This window comes from Eutrigla gurnardus, assembly GCF_963514095.1.
Source record: "Eutrigla gurnardus genome assembly, chromosome: 17".
Taxonomy (NCBI): domain Eukaryota; kingdom Metazoa; phylum Chordata; class Actinopteri; order Perciformes; family Triglidae; genus Eutrigla; species Eutrigla gurnardus.
The window spans coordinates 22,505,157-22,526,481 of NC_139928.1; the positions used below are offsets into that span (position 1 = coordinate 22,505,157).

Below are 21,325 nucleotides of genomic sequence, written 5' to 3' on the forward strand. Positions count from 1 at the left end.
ATAATTTGCGATTCTCAATTTTATCCTGATAGTCCGAAAAAAAAAAAATGCTTAGAAATAAAACAAACTGGATTCACTCACTCAAATACATCTTTATAAGAAAGATATCTTTTCTTTTTTAATCATTTTAATTGTACAATTTATAATTTTCCCACTAACATGATCAGTGTAAGCTTTTTTATAAGTGATGTTTCCTGAATATTTTACTAACTTTACTGCCATCTAAAGATTTCTCTGGCAGCTCATAAGATTAGAAATATAAGTATGAACAAATGACTTGTTCATCATTTATGAATATTTTTTTTGTGATTCTTTGTATGGCTGACAAGACATTTTTAATATCTTAACATAACACGTATTAATCATTCACAAACATTCATTAATGTTTATAGTTTTAAAGGCTTATGATGAAGTTCAGTGTGTGTGTGTGTGTGTGTGTGTGTGTGTGTGTGTGTGTGTGTGTGTGTGTGTGTGTGTGTGTGTGTGTGTGTGACGAGTTCAAGTGTCTGCTGGGATTTACTCATCATTTCCTGCAAGAAACAAACAAATGCTTGATTTCCTCGGATAATAGTAGATAAAAGTTGTTTTTCCCACACTTGGGTGTTGTGTCCGTGTTCAGCCTCACTGCTCTGCTTCTTGTTTGGGGTCTCCCACCCCCGTATCCATGGCTTCCCGGGCCTCGGCAGGCAGCAGGAAGCTCTCGTTCCCAGTTCCTCGTCTGACACCTCTCGGTTTGCTGCTAATGAGTCGAGTCTGAGACACAAACGCTCCGGACGTGGAGCTCCGAGGCGGTGCAGCGGTGCAGACGAGCCACGCATGATTGGGCCGCTCTGATTGGCTGAGGAGCTTGACGGCTCGGTGTCGGCAGGTAGAAACGGTCTGATGAACGCCGCGGCGTGCTTCTCCTCTTGTGACCCCTTGTCTTTTCTCTGATATCTGTACTCGTAACCACGGCGACGCACGCTCCGATATTCCCTGAATGTTTGATGGGTTTGCGTTTAGCGAGATGGAGTGCCTGATTGGTTGTAATTACCACAATTCTCCACCGGGGGAAACAAAACCCAAACCACAGAGATGCCAAGTCACATATATGAGTAGGTTTATATCATGACCTCTGTGTTTGGATAAATATGTCGGGTCGTTTATAATTAATAATATCCCTTATAGTCTGGTATGATTAATACTTGTCTATATTTGTATTACTATTCCTTCACGGCGAGTAAGAGTAAGTACTCCATCATCAAGTAATACTTTCATGAAGATATCCGGATCTTCATCTCCAAACACTGGAGCATACTAAAATGACTACTACTACTTCTACTGCTTCTACTCCTACCACTACTACTAGTTAGGGATGTCCCGATCCAGCTTTTTGCACTTCCGATCCGATACCGATATTGTAGCTTTTAGTATCGGCCGATACCGATACCGGCCGATCCAAGCATGTATTAAAGATTAAAAATGCCGGTTGATGGAAATTATCCAAAATTAGGGGCTGGAAAAATATGGCTGGAAAATGATGAGCATCACATTAATAGCTACAGATACTGTAAAACACTATAACGACATATGAGTGCATATATTGTCTTATTTTATCAAGTAAAATATAAGTTATAGGTTTACTCAACAGCCTAATAGTTCATAGAAATTCAGGTAGAAATAGGTTAACTCAGAGTTCCACATCTTATCAAAAACAATCCTCCTCCCCACAGGGGGTCCCTTGCTTTGCATTCACACTGCTCCAGCCCAAACCGGCTTTAGCCCGTACACACGTCATCACGTCCTAATACTACACACAATATGGCTTGATGTTGTTTTGAAGGAGTGCATATATTTATCGACAACACTCGACCTGCATCAGCGCATGTGCGCACGAGCGGATCTGTGCGAGCAGGCAGCGCGGAAGCCGGTCCGGTTCCGGTACCGGTCCGGTTCCGCTCACACCACGAGTCTGAAGAGTGCAACAGCTTATCAAAATACAGTGTCAACTCCGTGTTTCAAAGTAGAAAGCGACATCGTGGTGGTTTAACGAGGCGGAACGGCATCAGAACAACATCAAGCGCGTAAAGTTCACGAAGGAGAACGTAGCGGGAGCGCGCGGCGAGGATTGTTGTGGCTGCGCGTCTTGCGGAGCAAGTCGGCTGTGCTGCGTGGAGGCGCTCCTAATGTAAATGATTATTGATTTATGAATGAATTGATAGGTGGCTTATTTTTGGCATATTGATTTTATGGCCTGTACAATGGTAGGGGAAACACGGGACATGCACACAAGTCCGTCTTGTTGTTGTTTAGTGGATGCTGGACAGGTCGCGAGGTGTGCTGGAAAACGCGGACCGGATTTTGGGGGAAAACAGAAAAAAATGGAATGGATTACTACATCGGTGCGCTGGAAAACAAGGACCGGAGTTAAAAAAAAAAATGGATCGGGAGTCCGGATCGGGATTTTCCCGTGCAGGCCGATCCGATATCGATATGCATTTTTTGCTAATATCGGCGGCCGATCCGATCCAAATATCGGATCGGGACATCCCTACTACTAGTACCACCACTACTACTCTTACTCTCACTACCACTACTACTCCTACTACCTCTACTACTACTACTCCTACTACTCTTACTCTCACTACCACTACTACTCCTACCACTACTACTACTACCACCACTACTACTCCTACTACTCATACTCCCAATCCCACTACTACTACTCCTACTACTACTACTACTACTCCTACTACTCATACTCCCACTACCACTACTACTGCTACACTACTACTACTTTGCTGTATTATGAAAGTCCGTTTTTTTCCCTTTCTGTTCCCTTTTTTTCTTTCTTTTTTGCTCTGAAAGTGTTTGTGGTGAAGATTCATCTCTGAGTCGTTTTACTTCCAGAACCGGAGCCGTTCAAAGAGCTGAGGTCACAGTTTAGCTCTACATTTATATCATATATATTGTGTAAAATTGCTGACGTGTGCCTCTGATCAAAGCAAAATAATATTAAAACGTCCTAAAATCCAGAATCCTGAGGATGTAAAGGTTGCTGCTTCCTCACAAATGACCAGATAAAACTCTTAAATGTCACAGATGAGGAGTTGAAGCGTGTACATCTACCTCTGAATGTTCTCAACAAAGGTTAGAAGCCCCGTTCCGTGGCGGGATGATAAAATAAATGTCATCCTCCGTCTGACGGAGACGAGAACGTTGTTTCCCAGTCGGCCATTAGAGGCAATTTGGGATGTGATGGAAGAAGGTTTCCAGATTTAGCCGACCTGTCAGTCTCCCTCCCTGCCATCGCCACTTCCTTACAGTTGGCACCAGAATGACACGCGTCTGTTGCTAGGATACCATGTGAGTGTTTTGTTCTCGCCATCATTCAGCACGGGGCTCCTGCTTTTCTTTTTAGAATCAAAAACCCACTTTGCTTATTTTTTCCCCGTTCCGCTGCTGCAGCCGCCTGCATGCAAACACTCATAATAACGGCTTTGGTGTTGTTGAGATCCGCCCTGCTGAGCAGCGTGGTGGGATTCAAACCCACGGGCCCAGGTCAAAGCTGGGGGACAATTAAGCAGCGCTGCCGGTCCCAATGAGCAGCGTTTTGAGATGATCGTTAAAAAGGATCTGACGGGTGATTTAAAGATTTGTTTTTCATTGATTTACTTTTTAGTGTGAACGAGGAGCCTCTGTCGTGATGATCATTCTGAAATGTCGGATGTTGTTCACACGTTGGGGTCGGAACATTTCCAGTAAATGTTCAGAAACCTTTTTCATTTTTAGAAATATTCGTAGATTATATTATATTTGCATTTTTGAGGCATTCTTCACGTGTCTGTTCACAATATTTACACATAGACAATGAACACACATTATATGTTATATTAACGCACGTGGCATTTTTCTCTAAAATAGTAAAAAAAAATACTTGATGTGGAATTCCAGGTTTATTCCTATAAATTCCTGTTTCCAAGTTTCCAACTGTGTGATACGTGGATTAACCGATTATTCCAGTTTATAGTACTACGTTTTTTAAGGTTGCGTGTTATTTAACCACGTGATCGTGGGATTAAAAGGACCCTTGTGTCATTCTATTCACTATTTCTGTGCACCACGACTGGGCTGCTGCTTTTTACAAACGTTTTTAACGTTTCAAACGAATGATTTCAACCAAAATGGGTTTTGTAGGTTTAATTTAATGCATAATGTGTAAAACTTTAAAGCATGCTGCATTCAGGACCTTGAGCCTCCTTATCTGCTTGTTTATTAAGAAGCACTCTGTTTTTCATCTCGTATTCTGCAAGCATTTGTGTTAATGTATGCAAATCAAAAGGTTGAATGAATATTTCAGTTGTAGTTCTTTTTGGATGCAACATAAACCCTTCCATTACTGTCTCCTCTCATCAGCCGCCGAGCCAAAGAGGGCGTTAGGTTCACGGGCGTAACCTCTTATTGTGTCTCCGACGTCGAAGCGCTTTAATCGCGATGATTCTCTCATCTCAGACGGGAGGAAACGTCTTCTGCGTGTGTCGGATGGTCATCAGCTGTTGGTCTGGTTTGCTGTGAATGATTCGTGGAGAGCAGCAGAGGTTTAAGATTGAAATGAGGAGGTGGATGAACCTTTTCTAGCTCGCAGGCAGAGTGATGTCACAGCTCCAGGTCATCGTTTCTGCCCTTCGAGGTCAGCACGTAAATACGAGTAGATACCGAGTAACAAGAGCTTTGGAGCTACAACGACACTTAGCTTGTGTCGTAGCGTTTATTCACTCAATCCGGACGTACGTTTTTGTGTTGGATGTCAGAAAGCCTTCGTTATTTACCGTCCATGACCTCCATTATAACATCTTCTAGTCATGACTTCTCCAGGAATTAGATGAGACCCGTTTATTCACCGCTGCTCCTTCCCCACGCCGTGAATCACTCGTTTTCACCGCGGCGTCAGAGCCGAGGTGACGTCATGTCGTCATGTTTCCATTCAGGTCGTGTGAGATTTGAAAACGCGTTTCATCTTCTTGTCTCTTCCTCCTGTGTTGGATGTGAACCTGGTCTCACATGAACTATGAACATGGAAGATGAAAGTTGTGTATTTCATCAAACACATAAATATGTGGAGACGAACTCATGATCCGATGATATTTATACAAGCTCGTTCTGTTCAGAGAGGCGGCTCTTTAATCATTTAAAATAATAATATGATGCATGTTTGGAGTCAAAAGTAAGATTTTTGGCTAAACAGCTTCTAGATATAATTGTTGTTGCAACAACAATTGTAAATGACCTTCTTCTTCTTCTTCTTCTTCTTCTTCTTCTTCTTCTTCTTCATCTTCTTCTTCGTCGGTCCGAGAGATGATTTTATACACGATTCATCAAAAAATGCCTCCAGGTCTGCAGAGAAAAGAAGAGAAACTTTTTTAATAGTTTTTTTTTTTTTAAATGCCTTGAAGGATAAAAGCTTGATGACGCCTACATTTCCTACATTTTAAGTGAGTTTTGGATTAATAGTTAAATTCCTCCACAGTCCACATCTGGTTGTCATTTACACTCATCACATCGCTGGCAGACACTTTGCAGACGACGCCAGCACCGGGTGTCATTACCAGCCTGAAGGTCAGAAAACTCACATGGTAATTAATGACATTATAACGTCGGTTAATTAGCACTTCAGCAGTTTGAAAATTGGCACATTTCGTTTAGGGTTGGGAATCTTTGTGTGTCTCACGATTCAATTAACGATTTCAAAATCGATGTTTGAATCAGTCCAAGCTTCAGGATGTACTCGGTCCTCCGTGAGCTAATGAATTTAATAGAAACAATAATGTATACATATATATAACACACATAAGGCAAATCGAAGACCAAACATTACATTAATCCATGCTTAACTTGCACAAAATTTTATTAAATTTTTTTAAAAACATAAGAAAAGTATAAATGAAGATGTTTCCATGATTCATATGAAAGTCACATTCATTAGCGATTTTCCTGCGATTCCCTCTCTCGCCTCGGTGGCTCTCATCGTTCTGCTGAATCTGACTCGGAGAAAGCTTTCTGCTTCACGAAACAAAGCTCAGGAAAGTGAAGTGTGACCTCAGCGTAGGTTAGCAGCGGTGCTTCGTCAGCTCCCTGCGAGCCGCCGTGGCGTTCCTCGAGTGACGGGCGCTCTGGGGAAATGTTTCCACGTAATGCCGCGTGGCCACTTCCTCTCAGCGATCAACCCGAGGCCCATTTTTAGAAACGGGTTCAACCAAACGGGTTGCCGCTGTTGTTAAAGTAAGGGGACAGCATGGGATGCATTCTGCCTCTGGCACCTTCACGGGGTTTTGAACCGTGCTACTTTCACCCTGGGTGTGTTGTTTGTGCTGATTTAGCAATAGATGAATTATCAAAAGCTTTCACGTCAATGTTCCTGCATGCATTCATGAGTAGAGGCTTCTTACAGCCGGTCACACTCTCAAGGGCTTCTTCGTCATTAACACACCTACAAACGGAGCAACGCTCTGCAGTTTCAGCCCTTTAATATCTGTAAAAGAGTATATTCAGGTCATCAGCAGATATCATTACCTAAAATATCGTAAAACTACTTTTTCCAGAGATGCCGAACTGATCTCCAAGCAGAGCAGAACAGCAGAAACTGCTCTATGTGGTATTAAAAAAAGGTCTAGAGAAGTCGTCAATCATATTTGGTGAGGAAGAAGAGGGATGAATGAATCCTGTGGTGTAAAAAAGTGATGTTTCCGTTCTGTGTCTGTAAACTCGAATCCCCGGTTTCTGCTTCCCAGGATTCGTTTGTCATCTCTCTTGTCTTGGCTTCGATGCCAACGTTTCTTGAGAAGGCGGCGCGTTTCCAAGTTCCAGCCGGTTACAGCCTGTTGTTCTTGGCAACCGAGATTCATTAGAGTAAAATTGCTCGTAACGTTGGGCAATTTGTCAGAGAGACAATAACAGTAATCACTGCTGGAATCATTTCCTCTTGTATTACTTGTACGATGCTCACTTGAAGAAGAAGAGGCGTTGGTTGGTCGGTTGATGATCTCGATGAACGGATTCATACAGAATCTGTAGGTGCTCTGCTTGTTGATTACAGGCCAATCACAGTGGAGCAGGCTTTGATTGAAGAGCCAAAGCGGTGGAACCTTTTGGAGGAAATGCAATCTCGGTGCTCAGCTATTATCCCGCTACGATGTCGCTTTTTATTGGTTTGAAAATTAGCTTGTAAACTGGCTTAAGGTATCCGATCTGCAAAGAGCAGCGAAGGGAAAAATAAGCCTTGGCCCTGATGTCTCCCCCCCCCAGGAATAAAGTGCCTTTCCACCAAGAGGCTAATCTGTTGTCAGACCTGTAGCCGATGGATTCCCGGGTCGGTCGGACGATGAATCTGTTGATTTTCCTGCAGAATGATCTCCCTTTCTCCTGGTCTGAAAGCAAAGCAGTCCAACCGAAAGGCCAGTTCATTCTGCAGATTCTGTTCTTTGTTTCCGATAAAGTGCAGAATGTCTTCCAGGGGTTGAATGTTTCACCTCGACATTCTCCGGATTCCTCGGGATATTCAGGCTCCACAAGATAGATATATATGCAGCACTAAGAACTCTTTTAGGGTGAAACAACAGTCCTAACTTGGTTCCCTGAACTCCTCCAACGTGACGTCAGAGAGCTGGATACAGAAGGAAGCCGCCGCCTGCCAAACCTGGCCGGGCTGTGATGCTTTATGCAAAAAGAACCGCAGGGAGAAGAGAGGCAGGCGATCTGACGGTCCGACCAGACAGAACAGTTTGTCGTGGTGACAGCTTGTGTTTCCCTCCAGGTTTTTATCCTCTACATGAGGTTTCTGGAATACTGAGGCAAACCTACGAGACGAAAACCCTTCTTTCTGTGTGTCATGTGTTCCAACCCACGCCGGCTCGATAGCTTCCGAGGCTAACGCTACGACAGGGTCGGCCATAGCAAGACACTGAAACTGTTCCCAGATATGAACACAGGCATGACCATATAAGGGTGATTGCAGTGTCACGTACCGGCGGAGGCAGTTAAACCCCTCTCGTATATTCATTAAGGGCATAATTGCTGCTATAATAGACCTCATCTTCAATCTATAGTGATGACACCGAGCTGTTCCACCGGCGGTGTCATCGGTGTTCTTCAGAATGTAGTTTTTCTGTTGACGTTCCACGTAAATATGCAATAAAAACATCTGAAATGATATTTAGCTGTCGGTTAGTAGAATGGTGTTTCTCTGCAGGTGATGGGATTGTTTTTACATCCAAGCTGTACATATTTCTTACGTTTCTGTTGTTTATGGTTAGCTTTCACACTGTTTATTTTTATCATGCCGTTCTAACCCGACGATGTTATTCCAGATTAATTTGTAGTTTGTTGAAATATGCGTTCACGTTGTACATGAGTAGAGTTTTTATTTGATTAGGTGGAATGATTTCCATATACTGTTTATTTTCATTTAGCATTCCACGTCGGGTTTTTTTTTAAACAATAGAGGGACATAAATCGTGTCTTTTTTTATATATTTTCAATCCCACATAATTTAGTTTCCCTTCCTCTGTATTCATGTTTCTAACAGAAAGGTGGAACTAACCATTTTGGCTCTATGAGGGGGGGGGGGGGGGTTGTCAGCCTGCGTGTTTGTTTGCAGTGAACCCTGACGGCCCACCACAACTCAAACATCCCTAATTAAATAATAGGCGTGGAGAAAGTTCTGCGGTGTCAACTTTTCTTCTCAATAAACATCGTGAGCTAAATTATTTGACATCCATCACCTCATTACAATGCAGCTTCACCCTGATTTTAAAATAGGACTAAATGAGCTCCACAAACCTTTCACTGGAGATTTTATTTGAACAACTGTTTGCACACACACACACACACACACACACACACACACACACACACACACACACACACACATACACACACACACACACACACACACACACATACACACACACACACACACACGCACACACACACACACACACACACACACACACAGTGATTGCTGGTAATGCACTCGTGTGTTTGCCTGGTGGAAACACCTCAGCCTCGCCTGGTAGCGTAACACGATGCTTCCCCTCCACATGTGTAAGTCATCCTTGTGTCCGAGGAGAGAGCACATGTCTGATAAAACAATCCACTCTATTAGAGGGAAAATAAACCTTATCTCCATCTTTAAACCTTTCTGTGTGCCGCCACAGGAAAACCTGATTCTGTATAAGCTTCTCTCCCTCCTCTCTCTAAAACCAGCAGGACAGACACTCATCAGCCCTTTTTGTTGGGCGTTTCGACGGGGACAACAGAGGGACATAAACATATAGCTCATAGTGGCGTCCTGTGAATTGGGCTCTCTCTCCCTTTCTGCCTTCTGCTGCTTCCTCTCCCACCGCATCCTTCATTCTGTGTGTGTGTGTGTGTGTGTGTGTGTGTGTGTGTGTGTGTGTGTGTGTGTGTGTGTGTGTGTGTGTGTGTGTGTGTGTGTGTGTGTGTGTGTCTTTATACTGGGGATTAACAGAAAGTCGTGCATATGGACTACATGTCCTCATTCTGCTGCTTTTTAATCATTCAGTGTGAAATCTCAATTCCTTTCAGTATGTAAATTATGACTAGTCCTGATTATTCTGCCTGGCTCGGGTTATTTGATGGAATTACACTTTTTTAAAGCATTGTAAGAAGTATCTACCTACAGTATGAAGGCTTAAATCCAAATGTACCGAGTTTATTTAACGGCATTTAAAAGGAAACGTGCAGCAAACCTACACGTTGAGTGTTTTGTGGCGAATCGGCAAAAAAAAAAAGACTTCTCATTTGAATTAGCTGTGTTCAGATAAACGACCATCTCCTCTCGTGTAGCGTGTTTTGCATCAGAGGCTAAAATCCAGGCTGCAAAAAGGACTTATCAAGTACTTTAGACTGCATACTTTAAGATGTACTCCACAGGGTGCCTTTTAAGTATCTGTATCAGGTAAACCAAATGGGATTTTAAGTGCATTAATAATAGTCTGTTTAGAGTCATATACAGGTGATTTTTCTCCGTGCATCATAAGGATTGACCTTTTTCTCTGCCATACATACGTGGAGGAAAAGTCCTGAACGCTCCTCCAGATGATGCTGAGGCTGAGACGATAACGGGGTGTAAAGGAGGAGAACGTTATCTCCACGCCTCTCATTGTAACTTAGACTCTTTCCAATTAGAGCGCCGAGCACCCGAGGGCCCTGTTGTGGGTAATTGTTTTGTGTTTTTTTTTAATCAATCGGACCTGGAAGGGCTCTAATGGCGTCGTATCGCTCAAATGATTGTTTGCTTTGAAAGCTGTTTGTGTTTTTACACCTCGCAGACACAGAGACGTGGCTTTTGTTGATGTGGCGGAGACGTGACGGAGAGCGGCTGCAGGGCTCGTCCACGCTCGCCGCAGATTAATTAAACGTCTACATCACAGCTGGAATCCATGCCAAGATGTCTGACATTCAGGGGGAAGCAAAACAGCCTAATTGAATTCTTCTTCTACTTGTTTTCTTTTCCCTCATCGCCCGATATCTGAACACAGCCGGGCTGAGAGGAGTCAGCAGTCAGAGCTGCTGTTATGTGATCCGTCAGGTACAAGCTGTGAAACCGTGGTTTCAGAAAGCCTCTTTTATTTCCTCCTCCGTCCTCCATTGTGTCCAGAGTTTGTGTTCAGACAAACGCGCCGCTGGAGAAAAGGTGAATGAGAGTTTGTTGGAGTCGCGGTGAGGTCAGCTGTCGGATTAGCTGAGGAGGTGAGCCGTGTTGCAGCAACGGTTGCCCTCGACATTTGTTGGTACGGGAATGTTTGCTTTCTGAAGGCTTGAAAAGCAGCTTTGTTTGCCCGTTCAAGTTGAATTTGACTTTATAGAAGGAGTAGGAACCCTGAATACGAGAACAAACGGAGCAAAAACAATAGATACGATAGAAACGGGGAAGCAGAGACAACAGGACACACACACACACACTTGTAAGTGGTAGATGTGATGAAGTGTGGGGACTTGTACATGAAATCATTTCTAATCAAAGGACGCAGGCAGCAAAAAATAAAGTCATGACGCTTCGTCTCATAGGATGAAGTGATGAACCGATGGCACTTTGGACGGACGGGGATGTAAAAGGCAACTTTGATTGGTTGCCGGAGGCTCGGTTCTCCGTTTCCCGGACAGCTTTATAAAACATAAAACGTGAAAATAAGCGGCGTCGGGCGGCGGTTGTCATCTTCACCTGTCAGTCAGCAGCAAAACTAAAAAAAGCCATGGTGGTATTCACTAAGTAGGTGATGTGTGTGAATGTGTGGACTAGAAAGTGCTGACTCAGACTTGTTCTTCACATGTATGAAAGGAGGAGGAATACTGTAATGTGACCCAGTTTCCCTGCTGGCTCTCCTCGTGGCTCCAAGCTGCCGGTTTAATTAAACCCTTTTCTATTTCTGCTCCTGGTTTCCGGATTGATCTCACGATGAGGCAGAGAGATTCTTTCCTCACACTATGTTTTTGTTTTTGCCGAGGATGAGTAGTATGATGTACTCGGTGCATGTTTACACAAGGAGCAGCTGCGTCGGTGAGGGCCAGTAGCTTCAGGTAACCATGACGATGTGACATGTGATGCAGGAAGCACCACTGTGAGTGATGCATGCATGTTTTTAGAGGCTTTTCATTTCGGTCGCATCGATTCAACGCGCTTATTGAATTTGTTTGCAGTCGACTTCAAACTCCGTGAACTTCGACCTGAGGATTTGCACCATGGACCATGGGAAAGCTAGCGTAGCATATTAGCCGCATTAAAGTCACTTATTTAGTATAATTGTGAATCGCAGATATATTTAAACACGCTCGAGGAATAAACGGGACCTGAGGTTCTGTTTCTGTCGGACGTTGAATAGATGATGCGGTTGCTATGGTTACCATGCAGCGTTAGAAATCATCCGCGGGAACAGAATAGCGGTGCAAATACGACTAAACTAGTTATTAATACCTGCTGGAGGTAGCCTTAACGGTTTATTAAGGGCAACGGGAATTACCCGGTTTTCCATTTAAAGAATCAAAAATTCAAATCTGAAACCCGTTCGACAGCAAAACCCACGACTTTCCACGATGTAGCCGCCGTGTGTGATCTCTGCAAAGGGTTGGTTATTAAGAAATACATGACTTACGGCTGGTCGGTGGACGGCTGCCAGCGAGGGAGGTGTGAAAGAGAAGGGTGCCTCATTAGGTGCCACCTCGGCGTAGCGTGGGGCAATTAGCCAATGGGAGGAAATTCTTTGTGCTCGGCGCTCTGAGGACACGGGAGGCGGGAGTATCGGGGTCGTCATGGTTTCAAGGCCCTTCAACAGCTTTGTTGTAAAAAAAAAACCCCCACAATTTCATCCGTGAAACCTCCTTGTTTGATAAGTAAAGTATTCTACATCCTTTTTCCCTTTTGGAAACCACTTAACTTCAACTCTGAGACGAGACGCTTGAAATTCAGTTTCATGTCCAATCAGAGAAACATCGGAGCCTCCCGGCAGGTAAACCGGCTTCAGACGGAGCGGAGCCGTGAATCCATATCACCATTACATCCGACCCAGCAGACAAAGACGACGTTGACGTTGATATCTGAAGCTTTTTATTCCTTTTTACTCTGGTTTGGAACAAATTCTCCTCGTCATCTTGAAATGCTGCAACATTTAAAGCTGTAATATTTTTCAAGATTCAAAGGGTTTATTATAATATGCTCAGTAAACAATCATGTTTCCCTGTTTGATGAATTCTTTGCTCGTCCACAGAATACCAAACAATGTAACATCTAAGTATAGAAGTAGATAAATAGTACTAAAAAGGAATTTAAAAGGCAGCATGTGACACATGAATAAAACAGTGTTTTATACAAATACATCCTCTAAATCCAGATCTGTGTTGAAAACAACCTCCTCGTACCTTTTCAACAGAAGCACCGTCGTTTCGTCAACAGCGAGCAGTAAAATCAGATTTCCAACACTTTGCTAATCATCGTCATTTTGTGTGATTACTCACTTAGTTATTTTCTCATTTCTGAAATTGCATTGTGAGATTGTTGGAAGAAAGTAGGGCAGAGTGGATCAATGTCATCATTTTGAAAAACGTAGGTTTGCTGGAGACGGAAAGTCAGGAAAGGTCCTAAAAGGTCCGATCGACCAACATGTGTATCCCAGCCGACGTTTGTGTTGGTGGCTGTTTTCCTGTAGTTGTACACAGATGAAGTATTACCTGGTTGAAGGCTGAACACATGAACACCGGTAAGTGAAGTGTGCTGATCCACATCGATCATTTCAACGTGGCGTTCAGGGCGTTCAGGGCGTTTCCGTCGCCGCCAACGGTGTTCGTGTAAAACCTCCCCAGACCTTTCAGATTTTTCACTTCTATCATTAATATGTTATTCTTCGGCTTTCATGTGTCGTGGTCCACTCGCCTGAGTGAGCGTTTAATCATTTGGATGTGAGAGGTGAAGCGGGGTCGGTCGCACGCCTCGAACCCTGAAGTAATAACTCAAATATTTAATGAGAAGGGACTCTCAGAGCAATGAATTCAATTTAAAACACTTCCCAGCCGAGGCTTTCAAACAGTTTTCTGTCCTTATATGGACATTTTATCGTTGTCACAATTTCCCCGATATAATATTATTCGAATTTCCATCCATATTTTTCAATATTCAAATGATACTCAAACTTTCAAACGCTCTCATTCAGCCTATTATTAATATTAACTACACAGGCTTACACGTTGCCAAAAGCATTATTGATAATGTGGCCAATAAATGTTGAATTTCCAAGGTGACTTAGCTTTGTTGCTCAGTAATAATTAAGATTTGTTCCCTTGTTTATGGGATGGGGGTCTTTAAGCAAGCTGCCGGGTCCAGAGTCCTGGTCCAGAGTCCTGGTCCAAAGCCCCGTCTCGAGCTCGTCTGGGACATTCCTGCAAATGTACCTTTTATTTTGAAGTTAACATCCAAACGTCTTCCTGTTTATCTGCGATACAGAAGGCCTGTTTTCTTTAAATTCTACGTTCAGTACAGTCATTGCTGTCTGGACCACGATTTTAAGGAGTTTAAAGCCTCCCGTCTGAAAAATTGCCCCGGCCATTAAAGTTGCATGGGGCACATTTTTCCTATTATTCCTTTATGAGTCATGTGATGCAGCCGGCCGGCGTCACAGAGGAGTTTATGGCCGAGGAGATGAAAACCAGTCTGGTGTCTGCTTGTATGAAAGTGTTGTCCTTTGGTTCTGCGGTTAGTCGGGTTTTCATAGATGATATAAGGAGGAGCTGCAGTTAAATGTGATGGTTTCTTATCAGCCGGCTGCATACGGAGCTGTTCAAAGATATGGGATTATAGAGGGGGGGTCCCCATCTGCCCTCTCATAACTGTGGAGATTAGACCCACAATGCATTTCCAGTCGACTCCTATATGTAGCTCTGAACCGTATGGATGGAAAACAGGGATTCTGCATCAAACTCAGTCCTGGTCTCAGTAAAAAAAACCTCTCTAAAGATAAAGCTCCGAGAAACCGACGAGTCTAGTCCTAAAAGTATATTATTTAGTTCATTACCTCTCTCTCTCTCTCACTCTCTGTCTCTGTCTCTCTGTCTCTCTCTCTGTCTCTCTCTCTTTTCCCTCTCTCTTTTCCCTCCTTCCTCCTCGCTGTGAGCCGAGGCGTCAGAAGTGTTTGAAGTCTTTTTCACGGGACTTCCTCCTCTTCCTCCTCTTCCTCACCACGGAGACGATGCCCCGGGTAGAGTCCCCCCCCCCCCATCCAGAGCTCAGTGCTTCATCAGCATCTCCCGGGCAGCATTAGTCCTCATCAGGACCTAAAACACACACACACACACACACACACACACACTGCATCACGACGTGTATGATTTTCTGTCGTCTGCGTCTCTAATGATGCGTTCAGGCGTCTGAGGCTGCCGGCTGTTTGTTAAGCAGCGTGTCCTCCCGACACCTCTAATGCAATCACACTCCCGTCGTACACGAGTCATGACGCCGTCCTTAATAACGGGCACCTCATCATCCTCGCCGCTACCTGACATCTGTGTCGTTCTGCTGGAGACGGGAACTCAGAAATCACTCCTTTTCATCCAAATCAAAGGTGCTCATAGTTTCATAAACAACCTGAAACTCCACGTGAGGATTTCTGCCCGACAGCCCGGCGGTTTGATTCAAACACTTCGCTGCCGGCCGCCTTCAGCTGTCACCGTGACAACGGGTATCATAACTCTATAACCAACTAATGTACCCCCAAAAATAATAAGTAAAACGTGATTAATATTTCAATATTTAATGTTATCATCATGTCTTGAAGAAAGAAAGAAATGTAACAAGATAAGAGACTCTCTTTGTCATAGCAGCCATTTCACTGAGTTATACGGAGTGATGTTATTTCACTCGGAGCGGTGAAGCTTAATAACAATAAAGTGTACTTTTACTTAATTTACTTTATGTATTATTAGTAAAAAAAAAAACTTACTGGCTCACATAAAATCACAATATCACTCACTCCATTAAAATAAACACAAAGTATTTGTTTTTTAAAATAACAACATGAGACGACGCACGGCGTTAACGTTTGTTACCATGACGACAGCGTCAGATCGCATCGCCCTCGCTGCATCACATACATGAAAGGTGTGTGTGTGTGTGTGTGTGTGTGTGTGTGTGTGTGTGTGTGTGTGTGTGTGTGTGTGTGTGTGTGTGAATAGTGACTCATGCGTCACATCGTCACATAAATAATCATTTACGGCCTCGTCTCCTGCCCTCCATGTTACCCTCTGACCACACACACACACACAGGGGTCCACTGTAACTGTCTTGTCACCGAGCCTCTCCGCTGATATCAGATGACATTTGACCTTTTAATGAACACACAAGCAGATCTGCTGTGGTGGGGGAGGGGGAGGGAGGGGACCACACACACACAAACACACACACACCACATTAGCATTATGCTAATGAGTCACTCCGGAGAAGATGGCATGTTTACAGCCAATCAGAGAATTCTTTAGCCGCTCAAGAATGTCGGCTTTCATTGGACGTTCAGGAAAAATGTCCTGGAAAGTTTTTTTTTTTTTTGAACATTCTGTTTATTGAATTTTTCCATATTCAAGACAAGTGAACATATTTTTTCAACCCGAACCCCCCTCCCGTTCCCTCCCCCCGTTTCCCATTACTGGTATACTGTATATCAAAAATGTACTTACAGTTAATACAAATTATAATACAGTAGGATCAAGACATAGAATAGGTACAAAAAATAAAAAAATAAAAAAATATATAGAGTAAATAAAAATAAATAAATAAATAAAAATAGTGATAATGACAACAAGTAGTAATAAATAGATTAATAATGAGACAGAACAAATGGAGAAAAGTACATAGTTTAAATACATTGATTAGTAAAAGGAGAAGTTAAACAAAATATAGATAGTTAGATTTCTCTAGTCGGCAACTACGTCTATCTTTGACTCTTCAATCAGCTATGTCTGCTGTGTTCAGATGCTCCATTAGACCACCCCATACTCCTTCAAATTTATCTGGCCTTTGTTTTAGATTATACATTATTTTTTCGTTGGGGATACAAGAGGTCAGTTCACTAAGCCAGAGTGAGGGTGGGGGCGGGTGCTCATCCTTCCATTTAAGAGCTATGCATTTATTAGCTGTTGTCAAAGCTATTCTTATGAATCTGATTTTGTTTCCCCTTACAGGCAGCATCGATGTGTCCCCTAATAAAATTAACCTTGGTTCAGATGGAATATTTATTTTAGTTATCTTGGATATGGTTCTAAGTATTGTTTCCCAGTAGTTGAATAATTGTGAACAAGACCAGAACATATGAAGAAGAGAGCCAACTTCGGATTTGCATCTTGGACAGTATTGAGAGATTGTCTGATTTATCTTGTGTAGTCTTTCGGGGGTGAAATAGACTCTATGTATTAGATTATATTGGGTTAATATGTGTTTACTATTATGGGAAAAGCGCTGGGCCTTTTCACATAACTCAGTCCAATCAGCATCTTCAAAGTTATGAGACAGGTCAGCCTCCCATTTTTCCCTAACCTTAAGTCCCTCTTTTTCGAACAGACTGTTAATACCAGCATACATGTGAGATATAAACCCCTTGAGCTCCTTTTTGCTGCTCAATATATTATCTAAGGGTTGTTTTTTAACTGGTAGAAGTCTGCCCCCCTGTTCTGTTCGAATGTAATGCTTGAGTTGCAAAAATTTAAAGAAGTGCTTTTTATCAAGGCTGTACCTGGCTGTAAGATTTTCAAATGACTCTAGGACCCCATTTTTGTACAAGTCCCCAAATGTCCTAATTCCCTTTGTGAACCACGCCTGGGTGATGCCATCTCTTAGGACCTTTGGTAGAAACGGATTCGCATGGAAGGGAGTAAGGTCATATAAGGGTTGGCTACTTTGGGTCTTTTTACGTAAATCAGACCACATTTTGTAGGTGTGTTTTATGAATGGGTTTGTTGTCAGCGTACAAAGTTGTTTGAGTGAAGGAACATATGGGATCGATGCTAGACAGAAAGAATTAATATCATGCTGTTCCATCTGTACCCAAGAGGGGGGTTGTTGTAAATTTGCTTTCCATACCCAGACCGCCCGGCATTGTGCTGCCCAGTAATACGTTTCAAAGTTAGGGAGTTTCATTCCACCTTCCTGAGATGTTCCCTGAAGGATTTTTAACTTTATTCTGGGAATTTTGCCCTTCCATATAAATCTAGATATAGCTGAGTGTAGCTGTTTAAAGAAGTATTTAGGTATTCCAGTGGGTAGCATCTGAAACAGAAAGAGAAATTTCGGTAGGATAGTCATTTTGATACAGCTGATTCGACCCATCAAAGACAGAGGAAGGTTCATCCACCTGTTAAGCTCCGCTTCAGTTTTTTTTAATAAAGGTAAATAGTTTAGAGAGAAAGCCTTTGAGCATACATTGGGGATCTGAAGGCCCAGATATGTTAATTTCTCAGAGCACCATTGAAAGGGTATGTTATGTCTCGATATTTGAGACCCCGCTGTGTTAAGTGGCATAACAACGCTCTTACTGAGATTTATCTTATATCCAGAGATAACACCGAATCCGGTTAATGTTTCTAATAATGTGGGTATTGACGATTCCGGTTCTGTTAAATAAATTAGGATATCGTCCGCATATAACGAAATTTTGTGGGTGGTGCCCCCCATCTGTTTACCTTTAATTAATGGATGGGATCTTATTGCTGTCGCTAATGGTTCTATTGCCAGCGCGAATAGCAAAGGCGAGAGACCGCAGCCTTGTCTTGTGGAGCGTGAGAGGGTAATTTTAGAAGAAATATCATTATTTGTTTGAATTTGAGCCATTGGGCATCTGTATAACATCTTAACCAGTTTAATAAAAGTAGGGCCAAAATTCATTCTAATCATTACATCAAAAAGATACGGCCATTCTACACGGTCGAAAGCTTTCTCCGCATCTAACGACACAGCAATTGTAGGAGAGTTACCTGTCTCAGAGGCGTGGATGATGTTGAAAAGCCTTCTGACATTATCAAATGGGGAGCGATTCTGGATAAATCCAGTTTGGTCCAAGTGTATTAAATCTGGGATATGTTTTTCTAATCGCAGTGATAGTATTTTAGAGAATATTTTATAATCTGTGGATAGAAGTGAAATCGGTCGGTATGAGCTGCATAGTTTCAGGTCCTTCCCAGGTTTAGGTAGAACCGTAACTAGCGCCAATTCTAAAGATTCTGGCAGTCTTCCATTTTCAATAGCATGATTATACATCAATAGCAAAGGTTTAAGTAGTTTAGGGAGAAAAGTCTTGAAGAATTCAATGGGAAAGCCGTCCAAACCAGGGGATTTCCCTGACTTAATTTTGGAGATTGCTTCTGATATTTCTTTTTCTGTGATAACTCCTTCCATGCTCTCCTTAGCTCCCTCATTAAGCTTTTTGAGGTCATATTTATCTAGAAAGTTTTTTGTTTTTTCAGGAAAATTACCTTGAGTAGAGTAGAGAGCTTCATAAAATTTTTTAAACATATTGTTTATCTCTTTGGGGTTGGTAATTGTATTAGAACCTGATTTCAAAATATGTATTTCTTTTTGGGCTTCCTCCCGACGAATCTGCCAGGCAAGGAGTTTGCCGGCTTTATCCCCTTGCTCATAGAATCTTTGCTTTGTCCTTCTCATTGCATTCTCTATTTTCCGAGTAGTTATAGTGTTGTATTCTAATTGTTTTGACCTGAGTTTTTGTTTGGTTTCTGTGTTACGTAATGTTAGATGTTGCTCTTCGAGTTCTTTTATTTCTTTTTCCAGAGAGTCCACCTTTGAACTATATATTTTACGTTTGCCAGAGGTGTATGATATGATTTGACCTCTTATGTAGGCTTTCATTGATTCCCAAACAAAATTAGGTGAGGCAGAATTCTGATTTATTTCGAAAAAAAGGTCTAGGTGTTTATTAACAAATTCTATAAATTCAGAATCGTTGAGTAAATAAGAGTTGAAACGCCATCTTTTAAGAGAACCAGATGCCTCGGTAGAAGGGATCGTAACCAGAAGCCCAGAGTGGTCGGAGATAGTTCTTGCTAAATATTCACAAGGGGGGATTGTATGAGCTTTAGCTAAAGGGACCAGGAAGAGATCAATTCTTGAGTAGCTGTCATGGACTGGAGAATAAAAGGAGTACTCCTTTGTCCGTTGATTCTGCATACGCCATATATCACAGAGGCCGGAGTTTCGGAGCTCTATTTTTAATGTTTTTGCTGCTTGTGTTAGGGTAGTTTGCTTTGCTGAAGACCTGTCTAGGATAGGATCAAGCACTAGATTGAAATCCCCACCAATGAAAGTTTCGTCAGGAGGATTTGGTAGATTAAAAAAAATATCATGGAAAAACTGAGGATCATCATAATTGGGCGCATATATGTTGACTAAGGTGATAGATTGAGAGAGAATGGAGCCTTGAATAATCACCCATCGCCCTCCTCTGTCTTTGCAGGTGTACTTCAATCTGAACGGAATTTTTTTGCTAATTAATATAGCCACTCCTCTAGCTCGTGAGGTAAAGGAAGAGAAGAACACCTGGTTGAAGCCACCTTGTTTTAACTTTGAGTGCTCGGTATCATTCAAATGAGTTTCTTGCAGTAAGGCTATGTCTATCTGATTTTGCTTTAAGTAATTAATGATACGTTTTCTTTTTATGCAATGATTGATACCTTTAACATTGAGGGTTAAGCATCTGTATTGCATGGGTGTACTTGTCATTATTTAAGTAATATTAATATGGGAACTAAGTTGACTGGCAATATATAGCAGAGTCCACATACCCGACTGTTGCAAATAAAATGTGTAAGGAAGGGGCAAAAAGAAAAGAAAAAAAAAAAGGGAAAGAGAAGAAAAAAAAACACACACATCTGAATAAACCAGTAATAACAAATCCCTATTATAATGACCTCATTTCCTATCGAGGTCTTCTTACCTACACTGAACTTATGCGGTGATGAAAGCGTTGTGAACATAGTTAGGTTGTCATCAGCCCTCCAGCATTGATACATATAAGTCTCTGAGTAGACCCTATATTAGAGGCAGTGGCTGGATTGCATGAAACTTATGCTTTTTGATTGTTTACATTCAATCTGAACCGTAACAAACTATTCTGCCCAATATACTCAGAATAATGTATGTTTATAATTGAGTCCAAAATTAGCACAATATAGAGAATATGACAAAGAGGGTAACACAATATCTCAGAAAAAAAAAAAGAGAGGGATCTGTCTATTGTCAGATAGCTTATACACAGTTTGGAAATCAATTAACTCTGAAACCAGTGCTCAGACCAACAACGCGGTTTTTCAAATATGTTACTTTAACTTAACTTGACAGATAGTCCCTTTTAAAATTCAATAGCAGTCTTGAGTATTATTGGGCTCTGTGCGTCTTCTCCATAAATGCCGTTTATGTCCCGTTTAACGTGATGAGATTACCTCCGGGTATTCTCTCTGCAGGAACGAAGAGGCTGCCTCCGCTGAGTCAAACGACTTGGTCCCACCTGATCGCGTGTCCACTCTGAGTATGGCCGGGTACAGCATCCCGTACTTCACTCCTGCTTGTCGGAGCTGTTTTTTCAGGGGGGTGAAAGCCATTCTCTTTTGATGTAGCCTGGGCGAGAGGTCAGGAAATATCATGATCTTGGAGTTGCCATAGTATAGCTCTCCTTTTTTGCGGGAGGCGTCTAGTATCTGGGTCACATCCCTGTAGCGGAGGAGTTTGAGAACGAAGGCTCTGGGCGCTCCTTGCTCGTTCGGACGTCTCAGCTGCGCGCGGTGGGCT

General features: G+C 42.4%; 1 protein-coding gene across 1 annotated transcript in view; it reads left to right on the forward strand.

Annotated features, from left to right (window-relative positions):
* ctdp1 (CTD (carboxy-terminal domain, RNA polymerase II, polypeptide A) phosphatase, subunit 1) overlaps positions 1 to 21,325 on the forward strand; it is a 46,168-nt gene that overhangs the window by 21,996 nt on the left and 2,847 nt on the right. The gene's annotated exons all lie outside the window — the stretch shown is intronic.